Genomic DNA, 7,028 nt, shown 5'->3' on the forward strand with positions numbered 1-7,028 from the left:
TCAACTGGGAATAGGTGAACGATAGACACTTTCACTTTGTAGCATATAAACACAGAATTGTAGATAGTATGTTGATACGTGTGTGTATGTTGCTACGTATGTGTATGTATGTATGTGCCTTACTAAACTTTGACCATTGTGAAAAATAAATTGAATTGAATTGAAGACCACACAGACTAGTATAAGCCACGCAACCTCAATATGAGACGACACAGACTAGTATAACAGACAGATTAGTATAAGACACATAACCTAATATAAGACCACACAGACTAGTATAAGACACATGCACTACTATAAGACCACACAGAATAATATAAGACCTCACAGACAAGTGTAAAACCACTCAGACTAGTATAAGACACACAGACTAATGTAAGACCTCACAGACTAGTATAAAACCACACAGACTAGCATAGGAAACACAGACTAGTATAAGACACACAACCTAATATAAGACCACACACACTAGTATAACACCTCACACACTAGTATAAGACCACACAGACTAGTATAACACACAGACTAGTATAAGACACACAACCTAATATAAGACCTCACACACTAGTATAACACCTCACACACTAGTATAAGACCACACAGACTAGTATAAGACACATAGACTAATATAAGACCACACAGACTAGTATAAGACCACAAAGACTAGTATAAGCCACGCAACCTCAATACTAGTAGTACTAGACTACTAGTACTACTAGACTACTAGACTAGTATGAGACCACACAGACTAGTGTAAGACACACAGGTTAGTATAAGACACACAGACTAATATAAAACCACACAGACAAGTGTAAGACAATCAGGCTAGTATAAGACCACACAGACTAGTATAAGACCAAACAGACTAGTATAAGACCACACAGACTAGTATAAGACCACACATACTAGTATAGGACCACACAGACTAGTAAAAGACACGCAGACTAATATAAGACCACACAGACTAGTATAAAACCACACAGACTAGTATAAGACCTCACAGACTAGTATAAAACCACACAGACTAGTATAAGACACACAGATTAATATAAGACCACACAGACTAGTATAAGACCACACAGACTAGTATAAGACCACACAGACTAGTATAACACATAGACTAGTATAAGACCACACAGACTAGTATAAGACCACACAGGCTAATATAAGACCACACAGACTAGTATAAGACCACACAGACTAGTATAAGACACACAGACTAATATAAGACACATAGACTACTATAAGACCACACAGACTAGTATAAGACCACACAGACTAGTGTAACACACAGACTAGTATAACAGACAGACTAGTATAAGACACATAGACTAGTATAAGACCACACAGACTAGTATAAGACCACACAGGCTAATATAAGACCACACAGACTAGTATAAGACACACAGACTAATATAAGACACATAGACTACTATAAGACCACACAGACTAGTGTAACACACAGACTGGTATAACAGACAGACTAGTATAAGACACATAGACTAGTATAAGACAACACAGACTAATATAAGACCTCACAGACTAGTATAAAACAACACAGACCAGTATAAGACACACAGATTAGTATAAGAAACATAGACTAGTATAAGACCACACATACTAGTATAAGACACACAGACTAATATAAAACCACACAGACTGGTGTAACACACAGAGTAGTATAAGACACATAGACTAGTATAAGACCAAACAGACTAGTATAACACACAGACTAGTATAAGACCACACAGACTAGTATAAGACACTCAGACTAATATAAACACACAGACTAGTATAAGACCACACAGACTAGTATAACACCACACAGACTAGTATGAGACCACACAGACTAGTATAAGCCACGCAACCTTAATACTAGTAGTACTAGACTACTAGTACTACTAGACTACTAGACTAGTATGAAACCACACAGACAAGTGTAAGACATTCAGGCTAGTATAAGACCGCACAGACTAGTATTAGACACACAGACTAATATAAGACCACACAGACTAGTATAAGACCACACAAACTAGTATAGGACCACTCTGACTAGTAAAAGACACGCAGACTAATATAAGACCACACAGACTAGTATAAAACCACACAGACTAGTATAAGACCTCACAGACTAATATAACACACAGACTAGTATAAGACCACACAGGCTAATATAGGACCACACAGACTAGTATAAGACCACACAGACTAGTATAAGACACACAGACTAATATAAGACACACAGACTACTATAAGACCACACAGACTAGTGTAACCATCCATCCATCCATTTTCTTCCGCTTATCCGGGGCCGGGTCGCGGGGGCAGCAGTCTAAGCAGGGACTCCCAGACTTCCCTCACCCCGGACACGTCCTCCAGCTCCTCCGGTGGGACCCCAAGGCGTTCCCAGGCCAGCCGAGAGACATAGTCCCTCCAGCGTGTCCTGGGTCTTCCCCGGGGCCTCCTCCCGGTGGGACATGCCCAGAACACCTCCCTAGGGAGGCGTCCAGGAGGCATCCTGAGCAGATGCCCGAGCCACCTCAGCTGGTTCCTCTCAACGTGTAGGAGCAGCGGCTCTACTCACCCTATCCCTAAGGGTGCGCCCGGCCACTCTGCGGAGGAAGCCCATTTCAGCCGCTTGTATCCGCGATCTTGTCCTTTCGGTCATTACCCAAAGCTCATGACCATAGGTGAGGGTAGGAACGTAGATTGACCGGTAAATCGAGAGCTTCGCCTTCCGGCTCAGCTCCTTCTTTACCACAACGGACCGATACAGCGACCGCATCACTGCAGACGCTGCACCGATCCGCCTGTCAATCTCACGCTCCATCCTTCCCTCACTCGTGAACAAGACCCCGAGATACTTGAACTCCTCCACTTGGGGCAGAGACTCACCACCCACCCGGAGAGAGCAAACCACCTTTTTCCGGTCGAGAACCATGGCCTCGGATTTGGAGGAGCTGATTCTCATCCCAGCCGCTTCACACTCGGCTGCAAACCGCCCCAGTGCCTGCTGCAGGTCCTGGCTTGAAGAAGCCATCAGGACAACATCATCTGCAAACAGCAGAGATGAAATTCTGTGGTTCCCAAACCAGGCCCCCTCCGGCCCCTGGCTGCGCCTAGAAATTCTGTCCATAAATATAATGAACAGAACCGGTGACAAAGGGCAGCCCTGGCGGAGTCCAACATGCACTGGGAACAGGTCTGACTTACTGCCGGCAATGCGAACACAGCTCCTGCTCCGGTCATACAGGGACCGGACAGCCCTTAGCAAAGAGCCCCGGACCCCATACTCCCAGAGCACCCCCCAAAGGACACCACGAGGGACACGGTCGAATGCCTTCTCCAGATCCACAAAACACATGTGGACTGGTTGGGCATACTCCCATGAGCCCTCGAGGACCCGATGGAGAGTATAGAGCTGGTCCAGTGTTCCACGACCAGGACGAAAACCTCGTCCTGGTCGCCTTCGACTGCTACCCGGATCTCTCCGCACACGCCCCGACTAGTGTAACACACAGACTAATATAACACACAGACTAGTATAAGACCACACAGGCTAATATAAGACCTCACAGACTAGTATAAAACCACACACACCAGTATAAGACACACAGATTAGTATAAGAAACATAGACTAGTATAAGACCACACAGACTAGTATAAGACCACACAGACTAGTATAAGACACACAGACTAGTATAAGACCACACAGACTAGTATAAAACACATAGACTACTATAAGACCACACAGACTAGTGTAACACACAGAGTAGTATAAGGCACATAGACTAGTATAAGGCCAAACAGACTAGTATAAGACCACACAGACTAGTATAAGACAATCAGACTAATATAAACACACAGACTACTATAAGACCACACAGACTTGTATAAAACTACACAGATTAGTATAAGACCACACAGACTAGTATAACACCACACAGACTAGTATGAGACCACACAGACTAGTATAAAACCACACAGACTAATATAAGACCACACAGACTAGTATAAGACCACACAGACTAGTATAAAAACCACAGACTAATATAAGACCACACAAACAAGTTTAAGACCACAGACTTGTATAACACACAGACTAGTATAAAACCACATAGACTAGTATAAAACACACCCTTACTAATATAAGACCAAACACACTAGTATAAGACCACACAGACTAGTATAAGACCACACAGACTAATGTAAGACATTACAGACTAGTTTAAGACCACACAGACTAGTATAAGACCACACAGACTAATGTTAGACCTCACAGACTATTTTAAGACCACACAGACAATTTTAGGGCGGGTGCAGAGAGATCCGGGCGGCAGTCGAAGGCGGGGACCTCGACGACCGGATCTCCGGACATGGAGACTAGCTCTGGGGACGTGGAACGTCACCTCGCTGGGGGAAGGAGCCTGAGCTTGTGCGGGAGGTTGAGCATTACAGGCTAGATATAGTCTGCCTCGCCTCCACGCACAGCTCGGACTCTGGAACCAAACTTCTTGAGAGGGGTTGGACTCTCCATTTCTCTGGCGTTGCCCGCGGGGAGCGGCGACGAGCTGGTGTGGGCTTGCTCATTGCCCCACAGCTCAGCCGCTGCGTGTTGGGGTTCACTCCGGTGAACGAGAGGGTCGCGTCCCTGCGCCTTCGGGTCGGGGACAGGTCTCTCACTGTTGTGTCAGCCTACGGGCCAAACAGCAGTGCAGAGTACCCGGCCTTCTTGAAGTCCCTGGGAGGGGTACTAGACAGTGCACCAACCAGGGACTCCGTTGTTCTCCTGGGGGACTTCAACGCCCATGTGGGTAACGACAGTGACACTTGGAGGGGCGTGATTGGGAGGAACGGCCTCCCCGATCTGAACCCGAGCGGTGTTTTGTTATTGGACTTCTGTGCTAGTCACAGCTTGTCCATAACAAACACCATGTTCGAGCACAAGGGTGTCCATCGGTGCACGTGGCACCAGGACACTCTAGGTCGGAGGTCGATGATCGACTTTGTTGTCGTGTCATCTGACCTCCGACTGCGTGTCTTGGACACTCGGGTGAAGAGAGGGGCTGAGCTGTCAACTGATCACCACCTGGTGGTGAGTTGGATCCGCTGGCGGAGGAGGAAGCCGGACAGACCTGGCAGGCCCAAGCGCATTGTGAGGGTCTGCTGGGAACGTTTGGCGGTCTTCAACTCCCACCTCCAGGAGAGCTTCTCCCTGATCCCGGGGGAGGTTGGAGACATGGACTCCGAGTGGGCCATGTTCTCCACCTCTATTGTCGATGCGGCTGCTCGTAGCTGTGGTCGTAAGGTCTGTGGTGCTTGTCGCGGCGGCAATCCCCGAACCCGGTGGTGGACACCGGAAGTAAGGGATGCCGTCAAGCTGAAGAAGGAGTCCTATCGAGCCTTGTTGGCTCGTGGGACTCCTGAGGCAGCTGATGAGTACCGGCGGGCCAAGCGTGCCGCGGCTCGGGCAGTCACAGAGGCAAAAACTCGGGGTTGGGAGGAGTTCGGGGAGGCCATGGAGGAGGACTATCGGACGGCCTCAAAGAGATTCTGGCAAACCGTCCGACGCCTCAGGAGGGGGAATCAGTGCTTCACCAACACTGTTTACAGTGCGTGTGGAGAGCTGCTGACCTCGACTGGGGATGTTGTCGGGCGGTGGAAGGAATACTTTGAGGATCTCCTCAATCCCACTGTCACGTCTTCCGAGGAGGAAGCAGAAACTGGGGTCTCAGAGGCGGACTAGTCCATCGCCCTGGCTGAAGTCACTGAGGTGGTTGGCAAGCTCCTCGGTGGCAAGGCTCCGGGGGTGGACGAGATCCGTCCTGAGTACCTCAAGTCTCTGGATGTTGTGGGGCTGTCTTGGCTGACACATCTCTGCAACATCGCGTGGCGGTCGGGGACAGTACCTGTGGAATGGCAGACCGGGGTGGTGGTCCCTCTGTATAAGAAGGGGGACCGGAGGGTGTGTTCCAATTACAGGGGAATCACACTCCTCAGCCTTCCCGGTAAAGTCTATTCCAGGGTACTGGAGAGGAGAATCCGACCGATAGTCGAACCTCGGATTCAGGAGGAGCAGTGTGGTTTTCGTCCTGGTCGTGGAACACTGGACCAGCTCTATACTCTTCATCGGGTCCTCGAGGGCTCATGGGAGTATGCCCAACCAGTCCACATGTGTTTTGTGGATCTGGAGAAGGCATTCGACCGTGTCCCTCGTGGTGTCCTTTGGGGGGTGCTCTGGGAGTATGGGGTCCGGGGCTCTTTGCTAAGGGCTGTTCCGTCCCTGTATGACCGGAGCAGGAGCTGTGTTCGCATTGCCGGCAGTAAGTCAGACCTGTTCCCGGTGCATGTTGGACTCCGCCAGGGCTGCCCTTTGTCACCGGTTCTGTTCATTATATTTATGGACAGAATTTCTAGGCGCAGCCAGGGGCCGGAGGGGGCCTGGTTTGGGAACCACAGGATTTCATCTCTGCTGTTTGCAGATGATGTTGTCCTGATGGCTTCTTCGAGCCAGGACCTGCAGCAGGCACTGGGGCGGTTTGCAGCCAAGTGTGAAGCGGCTGGGATGAGAATCAGCTCCTCCAAATCCGAGGCCATGGTTCTCGACCGGAAAAAGGTGGTTTGCTCTCTCCGGGTGGGTAGTGAGTCTCTGCCCCAAGTGGAGGAGTCGGGGTCTTGTTCACGAGTGAGGGAAGGATGGAGCGGGAGATTGACAGGCGGATCGGTGCAGCGTCTGCAGTGATGCGGTCGCTGTATCGGTCCGTTGTGGTAAAGAAGGAGCTGAGCCGGAAGGCGAAGCTCTCGATTTACCGGTCAATCTACGTTCCTACCCTCACCTATGGTCATGAGCTCTGGGTAATGACCGAAAGGACAAGATCGCGGATACAAGCGGCTGAAATGGGCTTCCTCTGCAGAGTGGCGGGGCGCACCCTTAGGGATAAGGTGAGGAGCTCGGTCACACGGGAGGAGCTCGGAGTAGAGCCGCTGCTCCTACACGTTGAGAGGAACCAGCTGAGGTGGCTCGGGCA

Source organism: Periophthalmus magnuspinnatus, chromosome 11 (assembly GCF_009829125.3).
Source record: "Periophthalmus magnuspinnatus isolate fPerMag1 chromosome 11, fPerMag1.2.pri, whole genome shotgun sequence".
NCBI lineage: Eukaryota > Metazoa > Chordata > Actinopteri > Gobiiformes > Gobiidae > Periophthalmus > Periophthalmus magnuspinnatus.